The sequence below is a fragment of the Bos taurus genome, chromosome 2 (genome assembly GCF_002263795.3).
Source record: "Bos taurus isolate L1 Dominette 01449 registration number 42190680 breed Hereford chromosome 2, ARS-UCD2.0, whole genome shotgun sequence".
NCBI classification, from domain to species: domain Eukaryota; kingdom Metazoa; phylum Chordata; class Mammalia; order Artiodactyla; family Bovidae; genus Bos; species Bos taurus.
Window position 1 is genome coordinate 97,323,635 of NC_037329.1, and position 20,281 is coordinate 97,343,915.

Genomic DNA, 20,281 nt, shown 5'->3' on the forward strand with positions numbered 1-20,281 from the left:
GGGAAACAATGGAAACAGTGAGAGACTTTATTTTGGGGGGCTCTAAAATCACTGCAGATGGTCACCGAAGCCATGAAATTAAAATATGCTTGCTCCTTGGAAAAAAAGCTATGACCAATCTATACAACATATTAAAAAGCAGAGACATTACTATACCAACAAAGGTCCATCTACTCAAAGCTTTGGTTTTTCCAGTAGTCATGTACGGATGTGAGAGTTGGACTATAAAGAAAGTGGAGCGCTGAAGAATTGGTGCTTTTGAACTGTGGTGTTGAAGAAGACTCTTGAGAGTCCCTTGGACTGCAAGGAGATTAAACCAGTTAATCCTAAAGGAAATCAGTCCTGAATATTCATTGGAAGGACTGATGCTGAAGCTGAAACTCTAATACTTTGGCCACCTGATGTGAAGAACTGATTCATTTGAAAAGACCCTGATGCTGGGAATGATTGAAGGCAAGATGAGAAGGGGATGACAGAGGATGAGATGTTTGGATAGCATCACCGACTTGATGGACGTGAGTCTGAGTAAACTCCAGGAGTTGATGATGGACAGGGAAGCCTAGTGTGCTGCAGCCCATGGGGTCACAAAGAGTCAGACACGACTAAGTGACTGAACTGAACTGAGAAGATTAAAATATATTTACAGTAATAAAATTTGAATACTAATAAATCACATGATAGTAATCTGATTAAAATGAAACTGTCTACTTTTTTAGAATCATAGCCAGTTTTTTAGGAAATATGACCACCTGAAACAGGTTGTAACTGTCTTATTATTGTGATTGTTATCTTGCTATTTCTACACTTACCCTGCCAATTAAGTAGGAGTGGATTTTAGTATCCTTATTTTAGAACTTAGAACCAGAAGAACAAAGTTGCATGTTAACAAAGCAATTCATTTAGAAATAAAGTCATGAAAGTATCCTTCAGACTTAAAAATCTAAAATTATTGATATCACACTAATGACTAAACATGATCCATAATTCTTAGAATATTTTTCTTATTGTAGGACTTTTATACTGTAACAACAGAGGAAAATATTTTATAAAATATTTTGGAAAAATAATTTATAAGAATCTATTGAAAGTATTTTTGCTTATATTTTTGTTGCTAGACATAACACATGTTCATTTTTTTAAAAAACTTATAAATACAGAAAAGTGAGATAAATCTAAAAGAAGAAAAAAAATCCTAGTATTGAAAAATATACTGTGTTTTAATGTTGATATTCTAACTAGTACTGGTACCAAGATTCAATGGTATATTTACCCTTTGTTGAAGAACATTTGTTCTTTAATTACGATATTTTGTTGGTACAGTCTACCTGTTAAGGTTCCTGTTTCTATATAGGAAAAAATGCATTTTGAAAGTTGAAGCCAAAATGTCGTAATTTGCCTCTCAATTTGCCTTCTGGCAATGCTAGATTTTATAGTAATCATTTGAAAAATTTTCAAGTCACATCAGTGTGCTTTGCCTTCAGAGAGCACACACAATTTACTTTTAACCATCCTTTCGTCATGGGGAAGATTAAATACAATGCATGGAGCCTGGAAAGGTGGGTGACAGCTGGGAGAGATTTCCATAGAGGCCTCAAAGCCCTTCCAGAAGATTGATTGTGCAGTGTTTTCTGCCAGTTCCTTTAGCTTTACCCAGGTTATCATCCCATCAGGAAACTTGGTGCTGGACCTCATCATGTTGCTGACAATTTAGATGACCTCAGGACATTCCTTTAATCTTCTCAAGCTTCATTCTCATTTTCAAAAGTACAAGTAAGGACTCTTAGACACTCTAATCCATCTGAAGATATTATAAAGAAAGATTCATTTGTGTTTGTGAGAAAAAAAAAAAGTTTTCACTCTTATGTTTTCCATTTGTATTGACTTAAATCAGTAAACGGACTTGCTCTGAGTGTGGTAGGAAGCATAGGCTGCCTTCTTACAACAGTGAGCATTTACTGACATGTGGCCGGTGTTTTCATTTCAGTACCAGGAAATCAAGGTAGTTTCTTTGATGTCTCATTACACTGAATCTTATCTTTCTCAGTAAGTTTGCTTGGGAATGAATTACTGCAAATCAGTACATACTTATTTTGTGTTTTTACTCTTCCTTTAGTAGCATGACTTTCTTGATTTGGGACTGGATAGAAAATAATGCCTCCTCAATTATTTAAACATCCCTTGTTGACGATTAGCAATAGTTAAAAAAATTATATGTGAAAGAATTTAAATCTTCTGGCTCTGTTTCCATAGCTCATTGAAACTGGCAGATGGGAACACAATAGCAATTGTGCAGCATGACTGCAGCCCCAACACACACACAATACAAGTTGATAATTGGGTTCCTTATTACAGACAGGGAAGGGCCTGTTGACTTTCTCTAGTGCTGAGGAGTGTGTACAGTTACTCTGCTGTGGCGCTGGATCCATCAAGCACTGAGTGCTCTGAGAAGTGACAAGGTGACCCGCTGTAGAGGCTGGTGCCGGCTGCGCTCGTGTGAGTCACAGGGGACAGCGTTTCGGTGTTGCCCGACTGCTGTCAAAGCTTATTTCCCTCTCTGTTAACTGGTTGAAGATGTGTGTGCCAAGAGGAATTTTATCAATCAGTGGTGTATTATAAATGATTTTGTCCCTGGCCCAAGCAAGAAGAGTTCATCAATTCTTTATGGATGGATCACAGATCCCACCTTCTGTAACTTTTCATTATGTTAAAAGTTTGGAAATGAAGCACATGTTATTATTTGGAAGCATTTCATTATGCGAGGATATCAAACATTAGATTATTTGTTTCCTTTGGTCTCTGGATTATTTACTTTCTTGCATGACATTTGACACTTTGGCAAGCTAGCAATTGAAAATAACCCATTACTAGAGATTACCTTTCATTGGGAAGCAGGTGTCATATTTGATAATGAGTCAGAGTCAACTGAATCTAGGTCAACACAGGATTTAAGCAAAACTATATATGTGGAAAAACTAATGTCCTATACATACAAGATGTTTGTCTTCATGTTGTACCAACACTGTTAGTAAAACCCATACTACTTCCCAAATTGTACTTTTTGTGCACTTTCAGAATTCAAATGTATTTGTTGTATTTATACTTTTCAACTTAAGGACAGTTGTAGGTCAGGCATCTGCCCATTGAAATATTTTCATCTGAAAAACCATTAGGTGAGGGTCTAGCTTTCTTGCTGTGATTAGTGGCATTTCAGCTTCTACCCCTTTCTTGCTTCTGAAACTGGGGATGGAGAAAGCTCCCACCACAATTCATTCACTCACCCCCTACCCTGCTTTATTTTCCTCATAGAGGTCATCATTCTCTTATGTGTTTATATTCACTGGAGGAATCAACCTCTAAAAGGGCAGAAAACTTTCCATAACTTATTGCCAATCATTATTTTCCAGTCCTTAGAAAAGTGCCTGCCATGAAGCGGTTATTAAAAAATCATTAGTTATCCTGGATGGGAGGGGAGTTTGGAGGAGAATGGATACATGTCTATGTATGGTTGTATTCCTTTGCTATTCACCTGAAACTATCTCAACATGGTTAGTTGAAAATACAAAATTAAAGTTTTTTTTTTTTAAAAATTAAGAAGTCATTAGTTAACAGAGTGTATAACTAATTCCCTAGTATATTCCATTTGCTTGGGAACACATTCTTACAATAAAATAATGAAGCTGTGTCTTGGATCACAGTCAGACCATAAAACATTCAAGTTAGCTATGCAGTACTACTTCAGTTAGAGTAAGGATTAAGTAGACTGGATTAGGAATTTAACCACCATTTGTAATATTTTCCATATAGTTTTAAATAAATGGTTAACAGATTATAAGTCTAGGACCACCTGTATGTGAAGAGTAGGGAAAAGATGTGCAGTAAATTTAAGCTATTTTTATTCTACTGTACTGCTTTTTGGTCCACTTTATGTTGGAGAAAATTTGAAGCTCTAACCCTTAATTGGGACAGTTGAGGGATGACAGAGTCTGAAAAACTACTTAACATTTTACATGTGGTAACAGCAGATGTTTTTTACATGAATGTTTTTAGACTTATAGGAAATCCTAACTTTTGTTGTAGTTGTATTTGTTCCAGAAATAGGATTTTCAATTGTAATATATAAATTCTGACCTCATTTTTGGTCCCTTATATATAGCATATAATGCAACAAGAATATTAAAATTGATGAAAATTTTCTTTATAATAAATAATGCTGAAGTCAATCCATTTATACCTCTTTTTGAGGGTTTGACATCTTTTATTAAATTAGTTAAATTATGCTGGAAATTATTTATAACAACAACATCTACAGAAGTTAAATATACCTGAGTTCACCCTGGAGAAAGCTTTTGACTCAGAGAAGTGGGTCCAGAAATGTGTGGAATGCTCCAATTTGGCTTCTTAGTGGATGTACTAGGGTTTTCAGGAAATTAGAGCTTTGGGGAACAGATTTATTTCATTGTTTAAGGATTGCCTTATAGTTGTTCATTCCTTTGAAATTCAGGTTTTACTGAGATGACAAAATGACTTTTTGATAATCTTAGGAGAATGTGTACTTTCTGAATTAGAAAAAAAATCTAGATTGTAGGATTAATCTTTGAAAAAAGCATCCTGACGTTAGACTTAGTGTACATACCTCCTGCTCAATGAGTGCTCACACGTATTTCACATCTTTTTAAATCTCAGCTGTAAATCCAAGTATTAATCAAATGGTGCTCCATTAAAGATTTTGAACAAATAGTTGATAGTGCATTCACTTTGCTATAAAACCATTTCAAAGGAAACCTTAGATTTTAAAGACTAAGGATCTGAGCTAGCAGATAGGCTTTCTTGCAGAAAATAAACTTACTGGCTTTTGTCGATTCCATTTTCACTCATGTACTATCTCATTATCAAAATAAATATAGCATTATTCATATGCATTTTGGCTCTCAATAAACCATACTTTTTACTGGTGTTTTTCATCATGAACCTTGAGTAGATCAACTTCTTAAACCATTTATTTGCCTAACATCCATAACACAAATATTACAAGGAAGAAAAAAAAAATGGAATGATCTGGGGTAAAAATATATTAGACCCTTTTGCTGTAGACCTTTAAGGTAGTGTCAGCAGAAAGTTTATATTTTTTTTCTGAGTTTGGAATTCATTTTAGCTTTATTTTTATTTTATATTGGGATATAATTGATTTACAATTTTGTGCTACTTTCACATGTACAGCAAAGAGATTCAACTGTACATATGCAGCAAAAAGTTTCTTAATAAATGCTGCATCTTCCAAAATTTTTGTCCCACTAAAAATGCTTAGAACTACAGGAGTCTGGGGTCTTTCTATTTCAAAATTTTGTCATTTGTTTTCTTACAGTGTTTTCAAAGCATTACCTTTATTGTTTCTGCCTGAATTTGATTATGCCAGAATTCTGTAAGGAATTGCCCAGACATGTGAGTGTCTAAGGGCTTCCCTGGTAACTCAGGAGTGTAAAGAATCCACCTGCAGTGCTGGCGACTTGGGTTCGATCCCTGGGTTGGGAAGATCCCTTGGAGAAAGGATAGGCTACCCACTCCAGTATTCTTGCCTAGAGAATTCCATGGACAGAGAAGCCTGGCAGTCTACAGTCCATGGGGTCACAAAGAGTTGGACATGACTGAATGACTTTCACATGAATGTCTAAACTTAAAAGCAAAAGGTGAAAAAAGCATATATGAATATACACAGGCCATATACCAGATATGTATATATTTCACTTTATCTCTGACTAAAGTTGTCATTTTTGTATTAATAAATGGTATTTCTATAAAATTAATTAATTAGCAATCTTAATCCATAGGTGGTATTGTTTTGGTTTAGTTGCTAAATTGTATCTGACTCTTTTGTGACCCTATGGACTGTAGTCTGCCAGGCTCCTCTGTCCATGGGATTCCCCAGTCAAGAATACTGGAGTGGGTTGCCATTTCCTCCTCCAGGGGATCTTCCCAACCAGGGACCAAACTCAGTCTCCTGCATTGGCAGATGGATTCATTACTACTGAGCCACCTGGGAAAGCTCAATCCATAGGTACTATGGGTTTAATCTTTATAAGCCTAGTTTCCTCTTGGAAGTAATGATGTCCGCTTTATTTGTTCTTGTGAGGATTAAATTAATAATGTTTGCGACATAGTTTGTACAATGTCTGGGTTATATTTAACAAGGATTGTCTCCTATTATTGCTTTTGTATTAGAGATAGTACTGTGGTTTTCATAAAACAGACTCCATAATTGAGCATTTAAAACTTCTTCAACTTAAATGGGTAGCTATTAATACTTCTAGTTGCTGACCTGCTGTGTTACCTATTTTTACCCCCTGTGTTGTGACAGTAGATGGGTAGATACAAAATCCCAGCATGGAACTGGTCCTCTTTACCCTTAATCTCTACTTCCAAGCATTGTCACCACAGCTACAGGGAACATGTCAGTGTATGTGTTCAGAACATTCCATTAGGCATCATAGCTAGTGCTTCTCTTCCGACAATGTCATTTTATGTGAACAATCCAAAGTCTAGAGGTGAAATTAGTTGGAGTGCCCATGACTCAGCCTCTTTTTTCCGGGAGTGACTCATTCTGCATTTATAGATCCCTGACTTTGTGCCATACACCACTCTAAGTGCTTGAGATACAAATATGGATTTGCTGGGTCACTGACCCAGAGCAGCCCACAGCCTGGGCAGACAGGATGTGGCATTCATTGTAAACAGTATTGGCTTCCATACAGTCAGTGCTTTAATGTTATACCTGTCTATCAAGGAAAAGTGTGATTAAATACAATAATGTGGGCTGGCTAGACAATTTAATTCTATAATTTAGAACATATATTTCTGACCCTATATTGATGTATTTTAGCGCAGTTATTATCTCCACAATGTTCATTCCTTTTTGTTCTCTTTCAGTGTTAGGTAAGATTTCACTCTTTTGCATATCACATAAAATCTACCCTTTATGAATAAGTTAGTTGTCTGATGCATACCTTCCTTTGATCATCCTGCCAGAAACTCACAATGTGTGTAAAAACAAAAAAACCCATCACCCTCTCCTCTTGCTCAGCAGCCTGATCTGCCTTTAGCCTTCCCTGTTTCTAAGAACGACAACATCTTTATGGGGATCTGTTTGTCTCTAACCCTCAGAATTCTCTTGGCTCTTTTTCTCTGTCACATGCCTTTTCATAGCCAACCAGTTCCTAAGCCCCATAGGTTATTCAGTTCAGTTCAGCTCAGTCGTGTCCGACTCTTTGCGACCCCATGAATTGCAGCATGCCAGGCCTCCCTGTCCATCACCAACTCCTGGAGTTTACCCAAACTCATGTCCATCGAGTTGGTGATGCCATCCAGCCATCTCATCCTCTGTCGTCCCCTTTTCCTCCTGCTCCCAATCCCTCCCAGCATCAGGGTCTTTTCCAATGAGTCAACTCTTCGCATGAGGTGGCCAAAGTATTGGAGTTTCAGCTTTAGCATCAGTCCTTCCAATGAATACCCAAAACTGATCTCCTTTAAGATGGACTGGTTGGATCTCCTTGCAGTTCTTCTCCAACACCACAGTTCAAAAGTATCAATTCTTTGGTGCTCAGCTTTCTTCACAGTCCACCATAAGTTATTATACACTACTTATACACACTTATACACACAATGTTCTTGCCTGGAGAATCCCAGGGATGGGGGATCCTGGTGGGCTGCCATCTATGGGGTCGCACAGCATCGGACACGACTGAAACGACTTAGCAGCAGTAGCAGTATACACACTACCCTGGACTGAACTCAGAATTCATGCGTTGAAGCCCTAAGCCATCAATGTGACTGTTTTTAGGAATAAGGTTTTCAGAATATTCCCCTTCTTGGATCACAGCCTTGCATGGCAAAGGGGCTTGTGTAACTCAATGAAACCGTGAGCCATGCCATGCAGGGCGACCCAAGATGGACAGGTCATAGTGCAGAGTTCTGACAAAATGTGGTCTTCTGGAGGAGGCAGTGGGAACTCACTCCAGTATTCTTGTCTGTTAATGTTAAATAAGGTCACAGAGGTGGCTCCCTAATATGACAGTTGACTATGGGAGAAGAGAATGAGAGGGTAGCTAGCTATAAGCCTCTTACCAAAACCTGGTTGAACTGGTATCTTGATCTCAGACTTCCAGCCTCCGGAGTTTTGAGAAATATATTTCTATTGTTTAAGTCACTCAGCATATGGTATTTTGTTATATAGCCTGAGCAGTCTAAGATGCTTGCGTCTGCAGTAGTTGGAGCCTTCTTCCTTCTTTGCATCAACACTGTCTCTACGCAAACTGACGCTTCATTACCCACCACTTGGACTTCTGAAGGAGATACCTAAATGGTTTACTCTTTAATATCTCTTCATCTTGATCTAGTCTACACAGTGATGTCACTTAAATATTTTAATCATATCATTCTTGAATAGAAAACCTTCAGTGGTTCACTTTAGTGGAAAAAATTGAGTGAGTGAGTGATAGTCACTCAGTCATGTCCAACTCTTTGTGACCCCATGGACTGTAGCCTGCAGAATTCTCCAGGCAAGAATACTGGAGTGGGTTACCATTTCCTTCTCCAAGTGGGCAAAATTAAATATATTTAATTCTCTATTCTCCTCAGATTGTCATTCAAGATCGTTTCTTCCTATACAAACCCAACCTAGACTTTCACCCAATTGTTGCTCTTCTTGTGTATTATACTCCAGCTAGGTGGGGCCCCAGATACCCCTTGGTCTTTGCTTTTTTCATTACTTTTTACTGCTAAGTCCTTTCTCTGAGTCCACTGAGTTGGTCTCATTTCCATTCTGTGTCCACCTATCAAAATCCTTTGCCTCCTTCAAGGCTCAACTCAAATGCACCTCTGAATCCTTATCCTTATATAATAGGATTTCATTTTTCTCCTCCTTTGTTCTCCATTGTCCCATAGCTCTTTGTTGAATTTCTTAGTGACAAAAGGTATGTTCTGCTTTGTATCATTGCCTTTTGTCTTTTGATTTTTCATAACTACCTCTATCCCACTAGATTCTAACTAAGCTTTTAGATGGCAAAGAGCTTTTGATCTTTGAAATAGTAAACAATACTATTTTTTAAACTGTTCTGTATTTTAAAATATAAGGATTGTACTTATTATTAAATAATAAGCACTTAAATATATTTTTAAAAATAGAATCGATTTTTAATTTTAATTTGCATACTGGAGTATTCCCTACATTTGTATGTTTAGTGAAGCTCAAGCAGTAATTTTTCTATGACTCTGGCAGTTATAGTTTCTTTTCATTGAGAGTCTTGTGTAACTTTAAGAAGGGAGAAGTACAGAAAATGTGAAAGGTTTTTCAATTGAGAGTTGACCTTCGTAATCTAATAGCAAAAATATGTCTATTATTTTCAATTTTTGTTCTTTGTGAGATGTAAACAGGAATACTGCTGCCTGATACTGAGTTTATAATTCAACCTGACCATCACAAAATGATGTATAATAGATCGATGTAAGATTATTTCTCATTGGATAAAGAGGGGAAAGAAAGATTTAGCAATTAATTCTCAAGATTATTTTCTGACATGTTCTCTGCCTTTTTGTTGTGGAGAAAGAGACTCAGAGGATGAAGAAGTGGTGCTTTCAATATGCTGATAAGTTAAGCTGCCTAAAAGCAGATGCTGAATCCTATTGAAAAGAATTTCATTTGAGTTATGCTGAGGGCATTGTTTAGCAAAATACTACACAAGAAGTCTTGACCTCTGTGTGTGAAATGGCAGATGTTCACAGTGAGGATTGAGCCTTGGGGCAACATAAATCTTCACTATTCTGTGCCTATTTGCTCGGTAACTGGGTTGAGTGGGGAAATAAAAGGTTCAGAGAATTTTTTACAAAGCAGCTGCTCCAGGCACTGCAAATGGATGTGCTGCCCTTAAGATAAGAAAAGCAAACAAGCAAACAAAATTCCCTAGACAGTGTGAGTTCACCAGGTCAAAAATGAACACCTCTGCTCCCTCAGAACTTTTATATTACACATTTTCAATGCAAATCAGGTAGGTCAAGGATGGGGTTTTTTTCCTTATCTCTGCTAAAAGGGGAATTTTCAACCATTTCTTTACATTTGACAGCGGCATCAGAAAAGTACGACATGAAGCACCTTCATTCATTTAACAATCACTTATTGATATTCTTCTGTGTGCTAAGCCAATGGGTTCAAATACAAAGTTCACATAATTGAAATAGTACTGATATCTTGAACAGAGTTTGTGTGTCACATATGCTACACTGAAAAGAAAATAAAAATTTTTGGAGATGGGGATGGGTTGATGGGACAATGATGGGGGTAGGTCAGAATATCCTCCTAGTCACATTTGTAGTTGTTGTTCAGTTACTCAATCGAGACTGACTCTTTGTGACCCCGTGGACTGCAGCATGCCCGGCTTCCCTGGCCATCACCAACTCCTGGACCTTGCTCAAACTCATGTCCATTGAGTCAATGATGCCATTCAACCATCTTGTCCTTGTCATCTCCTTCTCCCCCTGCCTTCAATCTTTCCTGGCATCAGGGTCTTTTCCAGTGAGTCAGCTCTTTCCATCAGGTGGCCATTATGGATCATATAAAGCAGCCAGTTTCGTGAATTATAAAGCCTGACTTTTGAAAAATTCTACAAGTCTCATTTAGTTTTTACTTTGACAGGATGGGCTTCCCTGGTGGCTCAGCTGGTAAAGAATCTGCCTGCAATGCAGGAGACCTGGGATCTATCCCTGGGTTGGGAAGATCCCCTGGAAAAGGGAATGGCTACCCACTCCAGTATTCTGGCCTGGAGAATTCCATGGACTATATAGTCCATGGGATCACAAAGAGTCGGACACGACTGAGTGACTTTCACTTTTGACAGTATATATTTGAATATATACTCTGTGGGTAAAGAATCTACCTGCAATATGGGAGACACAGGAGATGAAGGCTTAATCCCTGGGTTGGGAAGATCTTCTGGAGGAGGAAATGACAACCCACTCCAGTATTCTTGTCTGGAGAATCCTATAGACAGAGGAGCCTGGTGGGCTATAGTCCAAAGGGTCACAAAGAGTCAGGCATGACTGAGTGACTGAGCATGCACACATATATTTGCAAGTTTATGCAGAACAGATAAAATCCAATCTATTTGAGTCTAAAGATATCAGGATATCAATTTAGTATGCCAAAAACTCTTAGCAAGAAGCAGTTGTGATCAAATGGTAAGTTGAGACTTAAAACTGCACATAAATTAACACGTGGTTCTATGCAGTCTTTCCTTGACTCCAAGCAACTAGGGGAACCAGTTTTTCTTGGGGAATAGTGACATATGGTCACTGTGGTTAACATTATACATGTATAGTAGGCCACTCCTGGTTCTTTGTCTTTCACCCCCTGGTGTTCATGTGTACTGTTTTAGCTACCTCTTGCATGCCCAGAAGTGCACATGAACATGCACACGTATGTGTACATGGACACACAGTCACATATGTTTAGTGTGTTGAACCACTGTCCTTCCCAGTCTCCTAGTATTTTTTCTCTGATTTTAAGAAAATTATTTCTCCCTCTCCTTTTATATCTCTCTCTTTACTAGTTTGTTCTAAAAAATAAAATAAAATAAAATCTCTCCTGATTTTTCTTTTCTTTAAATTTGTGGAACAAAATTGAAACAAAACAAAGTACTATGCTTAACAGAGAGTGTCCCAGACTTTCTCAGTTTATGACATTCTGAGTATGTTGGTAATTTTTTCATGGCACCCCTAGGCTGAAAGAAATACCTCACAGTTTTGTTTAATTAGCATAAAAAGTATTTAGCTATTAACATAGTCACCTTTTGAAAAAATAATGCATATAAATTGAAAGAAAAAAAAAAACCTTTGTGTTTTATACTTAGAAACTCACAGTTACTTAATAGTGGGATATGTGTGCTTGTTGGGTACTGACCAGCCTTCAAACCTAAGAGCCAGATTGGACACTCATCCTCATTTCTTACTCCACATTGGTTTTAATGCAATGTTAGTATTTGCCTTTATACCACAAACACTGTAAAAAACTGAACTTTGGGTGTAGAGTTAGATTATTTATTTGACTTTTTTCTTGTTTCTTGAGGTATGCCTGTATTGCTATGAACTTTCCCCTTAGGACTGCTTTTGGACTGCTTTTACAGTGTCCCACAGGTTTTGGGTTGTTGTGTTTTCATTTTCATTCATTTCTATGCAAATTTTGATTTCTTTTTTGATTTATTCGGTGATTTGTTGGTTATTCAGCAGCGTGTTGTGCAGCCTCCATATGGAAATGAAGAACCCCAGGGTTAGTAGAAGGAAACAAATCTTAAAAATTAGGGCAGAAATAAATGCAAAAGAAACAAAAGAGACCATAGCAAAAATCAACAAAGCCAAAAGCTTGTTCTTTGAAAGGATAAATAAAATTGACAAACCATTAGCCAGACTCATCAAGAAACAATGGGAGAAAAATCAAATCAATAAAATTAGAAATGAAAATGGAGAGATCACAACAGACAACACAGAAATACAAAGGATCATAAGAGACTACTATCAGCAATTATATGCCAATAAAATGGACAACGTGGAAGAAATGGACAATTCTTAAAAAAGTACAACTTTCCAAAACTGGACCAGGAAGAAACAGAAAATCTTAACAGACCCAACACAAGCATGGAAATTGAAACTGTAATCAGAAATCTTCCAGCAAACAAAAGCCTAGGTCCAGATGGCTTCACAGCTGAATTCTACCAAAAATTTAGAGAAGAGCTAATACCTATCCTACTCAAACTCTTCCAGAAAATTGCAGAGGAAGGTAAACTTCCAAACTCATTCTATGAGGCCACCATCACCCTAATACCAAAACCTGACAAAGATGCCACAAAAAAAGAAAACTACAGGCCAATATCACTGATGAACATAGATGCAAAACTCCTTAACAAAATTCTAGCAATCAGAATCCAACAACATATTAAAAAGATCATACACCATTACCAAGTGGGCTTTATCCCAGGGATGCAAGGATTCTTCAATATCCGCAAATCGATCAATGTAATACACCACATTAACAAATTGAAAAATAAAAACCATATGATTATCTCAATAGATGCAGAGAAAGCCTTTGACAAAATTCAACATCGATTTATGATAAAAACTCTCCAGAAAGCAGGAATAGAAGGAACATACCTCAACATAATAAAAGCTATATATGACAAACCCACAGCAAACATACTCAATGGTGAAAAATTGAAAGCATTTCCTTTAAAGTCAGGAACAAGACAAGGGTGCCCACTTTCACCATTACTATTCAACATAGTTTTGGAAGTTTTGGCCACAGCAATCAGAGCAGAAAAAGAAATAAAAGGAATCCAAATTGGAAAAGAAGAAGTAAAACTCTCACTGTTTGCAGATGACATGATCCTCTACATAGAAAACCCTAAAGACTCCACCAGAAAATTACTAGAACTAATCAATGAATATAGTAAAGTTTCAGGATATAAAATCAACACACAGAAATCCCTTGCATTCCTATATACTAATAATGAGAAAATAGAGAAATTAAGGAAATAATTCCATTCACCATTGCAATGAAAAGAATAAAATACTTAGGAATATATCTACCTAAAGAAACTAAAGACCTATATATAGAAAACTATAAAACACTGGTGAAAGAAATCAAAGAGGACACTAATAGATGGAGAAATATACCATGTTCATGGATTGGAAGAATCAATATAGTGAAAATGAGTATACTACCCAAAGCAATTTATAGATTCAATGCAATCCCTATCAAGCTACCAACGATATTCTTCACACAGCTAGAACAAATAATTTCACAGTTTGTATGGAAATACAAAAAACCTAGAATAGCCAAAGCTATCTTGAGAAAGAAGAATGGAACTGGAGGAATCAACCTGCCTGACTTCAGGCTCTACTACAAAGCCACAGTCATCAAGACAGAGTGGTACTGGCACAAAGACAGAAATATAGTTCAATGGAACAAAATAGAAAGCCCAGAGATAAATCCACACACATATGGACACCTTATCTTTGACAAAGGAGGCAAGAATATACAATAGATTAAAGACAATCTCTTTAACAAATGGTGCTGGGAAAACTGGCCAACCACTTGTAAAAGAATGAAACTAGAGCACTTTCTAACACCATACACAAAAATAAACTCAAAATGGATTAAAGATCTCAATGTAAGACCAGAAACTATAAAACTCCTAGAGGAGAACATAGGCAAAACACTCTCTGACATACATCACAGCAGGATCCTCTATGACCCACCTTCCAGAATATTGGAAATAAAAGCAAAAATAAACAAATGGGACCTAATTAAACTTAAAAGCTTCTGCACAACAAAGGAAACTATAAGCAAGGTGAAAAGACAGCCTTCAGAATGGGAGAAAATAATAGCAAATGAAGCAACAGACAAACAACTAATCTCAAAAATATACGAGCAACTCCTACAGCTCAATTCCAGAAAAACAAATGACCCAATCAAAAAATGGGCCAAAGAACTAAATAGACATTTCTCCAAAGAAGACATACAGATGGCTAACAAACACATGAAAAGATGCTCAACATCATTCATTATCAGAGAAATGCAAATCAAAACCACTGTGAGGTACCATTTCATGCCAGTCAGAATGGCTGCGATCCTAAAGTCTACAAGCAATAAATGCTGGAGAGGGTGTGGAGAAAAGGGAACCCTCTTACACTGTTGGTGGGAATGCAAACTAGTACAGCCACTATGGAGAACAGTGTGGAGATTCCTTAAAAAACTGGAAATAGAACTGCCTTATGATCCAGAAATCCCACTGCTAGGCATACACACTGAGGAAACCAGAAGGGAAAGAGACACATGTACCCCAGTGTTCATTGCAGCACTGTTTATAATAGCCAGGACATGGAAGCAACCTAGATGCCCATCAGCAGGTGAGTGGATAAGAAAGCTGTGGTACATATACACAATGGAGTATTACTCAGCCATTAAAAAGAATACATTTGAATCAGTTCTAATGAGGTGGATGAAACTGGAGCCGATTATACAGAGTGAAGTAAGCCAGAAAGAAAAACACCAATACAGTATATTAACGCATATATATGGAATTTAGAAAGATGGTAACAATAACCATGTATACGAGACAGCAAAAGAGACACTGATGTATAGAACAGTCTTTTGGACTCTGTGGGAGAGGGAGAGGGTGGAATGTTTTGGGAGAATGGCATTGAAATATGTATAATATCATATATGAAACGAGTCGCCAGTCCAGGTTCGATGCACGATACTGGATGCTTGGGGCTGGTGCACTGGGACGACCCAGAGGGATGGTATGGGGAGGGAGGAGGGAGGAGGGTTCAGGATGGGGAACACATGTATACCTGTGGCAGATTCATTTTGATATATGGCAAAACCAATACAATATTGTAAAGTTAAATAAAATAAAATTAAAAAAACAAAAACAAAAACTGAACTTTGAAAAGCTATGGCGTCACTGAATGGGAAGAAAAGCTGAGTGCTGAAGAATTGATACTTTTGAACTGTGGTGTTGTAGAAGACTCTTGAGAGTCCGTTGGACAGCAAGGAGCTCAAACCAGTCAATCCTAAAGGAAATCAGTGCTGAATATTCATTGGAAGGACTGATGCTGAAGCTGAAGTTCCAATACTTTGGCCACCTGATGCATAGAGCTGACTCATTTGAAAAGACCCTGATGTGGGAAAGATTGAAGGCAGGAGGGGAAGGGAATGACAGAGGATGAGATGGTTGTACAGCATTACCGATTTGATAGACATTAATTTGAGCAAGCTCCGGGAGTTGGTGATGGACAGGAAAGCCTGGTGTGCTGCAGTCCATGGGGTTGCAAAGAGGCGGAAACAGCGACTGAATTGAACTGAGCGAAGCTGAGTTCCTTTACTGTTCACCTGAAACTATCATAACATTGTTAATTGGCTATACCCCAATATAAAATAACAAGTTTTTTTAAAAAAGAATTTCATTTTCAATCATTTTTTACTAGTATTTCTTTTATATTTTTAAATAAAATTGTATATATTAAAGGTTTACAACATGATTTGATATACATAGTAAAATGATTACTACAGTCAAGCTAATTAAAATATTACCTTGAATATATGAGTATTACTTTAGACTCTTCTTTTCATTAAATAATCATGATTTTAGGTTAATTATCTTTTGGACTTAACCTCTGAGTCTAATAATGAACCATTTCTAACAATACCATGTGGAACATATTCGAACTTCTAACCAATCACAAACACACTTCTAGAACCTAATGATTATTTTTTTTTAATTGGAGATTTATCCAAGGATGCTCCCTGCTGCAAGCCAAGAATCCCACTCTGTCATTGTAAAGTCATTTTTTCTACTAAGTGTTCAAAATGCAGGCTGACTTTTGGAATAAAAGTTGGGTTTGCTTTTGTCCTTGGTTTACTTTCTCGTTCCTTCCACTTGACAACACACTTCTCAGCATGATTTGGTGGCAAGATTTAGGTGTAAGAAAATAATGAGAAGATGGCTAGGTTGCTATTGGAATCGTCTTATTAGACTTTTGTTGCCTTTTAACAGATTGTCGTGTTGTTCAGTTGCTCAGTTGTGTCTAACTCTTTGCAATCCCATGGACTGCAGCAGTCAAACAGATTGTTGATCCTGCACTTTTAATCTGCAAACTGTCTGTGGATGTTAAGTTAGATTAAGGATTGAATGCATCAGTTTTATTATTTTTAGTTAAACATCTTTCAAGATAAGTGGTAGTATTTTCAGTACAGAATTTGTTTAAAAAATATTTATGCTTGAAATTTTAGATTATAAGCATAAGCATTTCTATTTTAATAGAAACTGCTGGAAATAGAATAGGATATAATTTGCACATCTAATACATGTTTTTAAATAAAATCTAGAAGATATATCAGTTTAAAGTTTCATAACTACGTAATGCCCTTGTAAATGGATGTGGATGTATTGTCAGCCAGTAAATTTTGTGTGAGGATTCAAATAACTTCATCTTCTCTTTTTATTAAAGTAAAAGACTAAATCTTTCAATTGATTTAATTTATGGTATGTTATTCTGTTTATCTTTCAGATTTTATTGATCTGATCCAACCTGTCTTGTGACTGCTAGCTGGAATTAAGGTTGGTGATGTGTTTATATATTAAATTCTGAATAAACTGAAATAAAATAGAGGCTTGATGAGCCTTTGTAGAGTTGGGTCAGAGTACTTTTGCAGGTTGTGGTAAGAAATTTGTAACTTGGTAAGAACTGGACACATTCCAGGTTTGCAGACATGTTTTCCTGAACAGTGTTTGTTTTCTTTGTTAGTATTTCTTTGAGTATCAAGTTTTATTTCTTTTACCTGCCTTACTTGCAGAATTTTGATTAAAGAAAAAGATTCAAATTTAAGTCATTCATTTAATAAACATATCAAAAGTATGATTTCTTTGCAACGTGGCTAGTGTTTTAAAGAATGGTCAGCTTTCTGAGTTTGCAGGGAAATACTTTGAAGCCCACAGTTGGGTAGCCACATTTCCTAAGCATGGAAGAGCTGAAAAATTGCTCATTAATTGCATATTTCAGTTAATTAGCGGAGTTTTAAGATGCCATTCTTTTGCTCTGTTTCCTTGTTAATTGGTTTTAGGGGAGACTCAAAACTAGCTTAATGGAGTTTAGAATAATAACAGAGCCTTAGAGGGCACTGACATAAATAGGCTTAGAATTTCATTTATTCCCTCCTCCTTTCTTCTCTAGAACGTGTATTCATAGTTTAAAAAAAAAAAAACTAAACTCTGAATAAAATAACTGCTTTTGTTGCTAATAAAAGAGCAAAATGCCAGATGTTGCTAAACTTTTTGTATAGGTTTTTGGTTAATAATTTAACAGAAAGAAAAACATTGACTTTTCCTTTGTGCTTATATTAATCAGGTATTTAGCCTTCAAATTGCAGTGTCTGGATGGCTCTAGTGGTAAAGAACCCTCCTGCCAACGCAGGAGACATAAGACACTCAGGTTCAGTCCCTGGGTTGGGAAGATCCCCTGGAGGAAGGCATGGCATTCCACTCCAGTATTTTTTCCTAGAGAATCCCAGGGACAGAGGAGCCTGATGGGCTACAGTCCATAGGGTCTCACAGAGTTGGGCACAACTGAAGCAACTTAGCACGCACGGGCAACACATAGCCGGCACACAGTAAATATGTTACCTTTTCTGGCCTCATTTTGACCTCATTCTTCTACCCCCAACACATCTGTCTCACATGCATGTGTACGTGTGTATACACCCACACACACGATTATTATTTTTCCTTTTCATGTACAAATTGTGCTTTCTTATCCTTGAAATCTGGATAGACTGTAGCAAATAAGATATGTTGGAATCATGCCTACTGATAATTGGCAACTAAATAAGGAGAAAAAGGGACATGTGTATAAAAGTGAGAGTTAAATTTGTAACCTGCATTTGTTTCATTTTGTGTTCATATAATTTGGAGTTGAACTTATTGAGGACATTTAGGCTGGTTTCTTTCATATTCACTCCTGAGCATGTTCTATGTAAACTTGCACATGTTTAAACATGGAATGCTTGTAAGACTTTTTGCTACTCTTCTTTCCCTGCTAGCTTCTACTCATTTGCCAGTAAAAAAATAACAGCTAGAATGAGATTTTTGCAAAGTATAAATCTTTTAATCAGGAATATTTTCAATGCACAAGGTTGAATATGAAGTGTTGCTTTTAAATTTTAATTAAAAGTAAATTGTATTTTGTTCTCTTCCTTTTGGATTTTTGTTTGTGGTTGGTATGGTCAACATCACAACTTGAAATCTCATTTCATTTTGGCTACTCTTCAGAAAGGAACAAAAAACTGAAAAGAGACATGTAAAAGGAAAAGAAAAAAATTTTGTTAAATAGAAAAGTAAATAACTATAAGAGTAATACACAAAAACTTTTAAAATCTGATCCTGTATTTATTTTCTGTATGGAGCATTTCTTTTGTGGGAGTGTGAGCATAATTTAAATGTGTTTGGTCTAAGTGTGAAAAGTCAGGATGACTTGCTACTGCTGCTAAGTCACTTCAGTCATGTCCGACTCTGTGTGACCCCATAGACGGCAGCCCACCAGGCTCTCCCGTCCCTGGGATTCTCCAGGCAAGAACATTGGAGTGGGTTGCCATTTCCTTCTCCAATGCATGAAAAGTGAAAAGTGAAAGTGAAGTCGCTCAGTTGTGTCCGACTCTTAGCGACCCCATGGACTGCAGCCCACCGGGCTCCTCCATCCATGGGATTTTCCAGGCAAGAGTACTGGAGTGGGGTGCCATTGCCTTCTCCGCAGGATGACTTACATACTCCAAAATAAATATATTGATTAAAATATACAGTGTTCATAGAAATGGAAGCATATTTAAATCTCTCATATTACAAACTCTTTCCAATTGAATATATTGTATTTTTTTCTCTTTCCAGCTGAGAATGAAAAGATATTTAAATTAAATTTGATAATTAATTATCTAAATTATGTTTTGGAAAACAGCTAGATGTAACAAAGCTTCTGAAGGATACATCAATTCACCAGAAACAGCCAGATTCTCAACACAAACTATAATATATAATGAAAATTATTATTCTTTTCTTAACTAGAGCTAGGTTCTTTTGCTTCAGGATAAAAGAAGTTTCCCTCATAGAAAAGCTTCTTTTTCTATAATATTAATGGAGTAAAATGACTAGTATTGCTAGATAAAAGCAAGTGGATTCTTTACCAACTGAGCTATCAGGGAAGCTCAAAGTTATAAATAGCTGTATTTAAAGTAGAATATCAGAACTGTGCTTATATTTCTGCACAGTAAAGGAAACCATGAACAAAATGAAAAGGCAACCTTCTGGATGGGAGAAAATGTTTACAAATCATATGTCTTGTAAAATGCAAATATCCAAAATATATATGCTGCTGCTAAGTCACTTCAGTCTTGTCCAACTCTGTGCGACCCCATAGACGGCAGCCCACCCGGCTCCCCCGTCCCTGGGATTCTCCAGGCAAGAACACTGGAGCGGGGTGCCATTGCCTTCTCCAAAATATATATGAAACACATATAAATCAATAGCAAAAAACAAACACTCTGATTTAAAACTAGGAAGAGGATATAATAGACATTTTTCCAAAGCAGACATACAGATGACCAGCAGGTATATGAAAAGATGCTCAGCGTCACTAATCATCAGTTCAGTTCATCGCATTCACTCAGTTGTGTCCTACTCTTTGTGACCTCATG

At 36.8% G+C, this 20,281-nt stretch overlaps 1 protein-coding gene across 35 annotated transcripts in view; it reads left to right on the forward strand.

Moving 5' to 3' along the window:
• The window catches only part of MAP2 (microtubule associated protein 2), a 298,686-nt gene that overhangs the window by 60,178 nt on the left and 218,227 nt on the right, over positions 1-20,281 (forward strand). For 34 of the 35 annotated variants that reach the window (XM_010802225.4, XM_024998329.2, XM_024998302.2 and 31 more), the window contains exon 2: positions 17,110-17,159. The exons of the other annotated variant lie outside the window; for it this stretch is intronic. The gene's annotated coding sequence lies outside the window, so the exon portion shown is untranslated. The remainder of the gene's footprint in view (positions 1-17,109; positions 17,160-20,281) is intronic. 35 annotated transcript variants of the gene reach the window in all.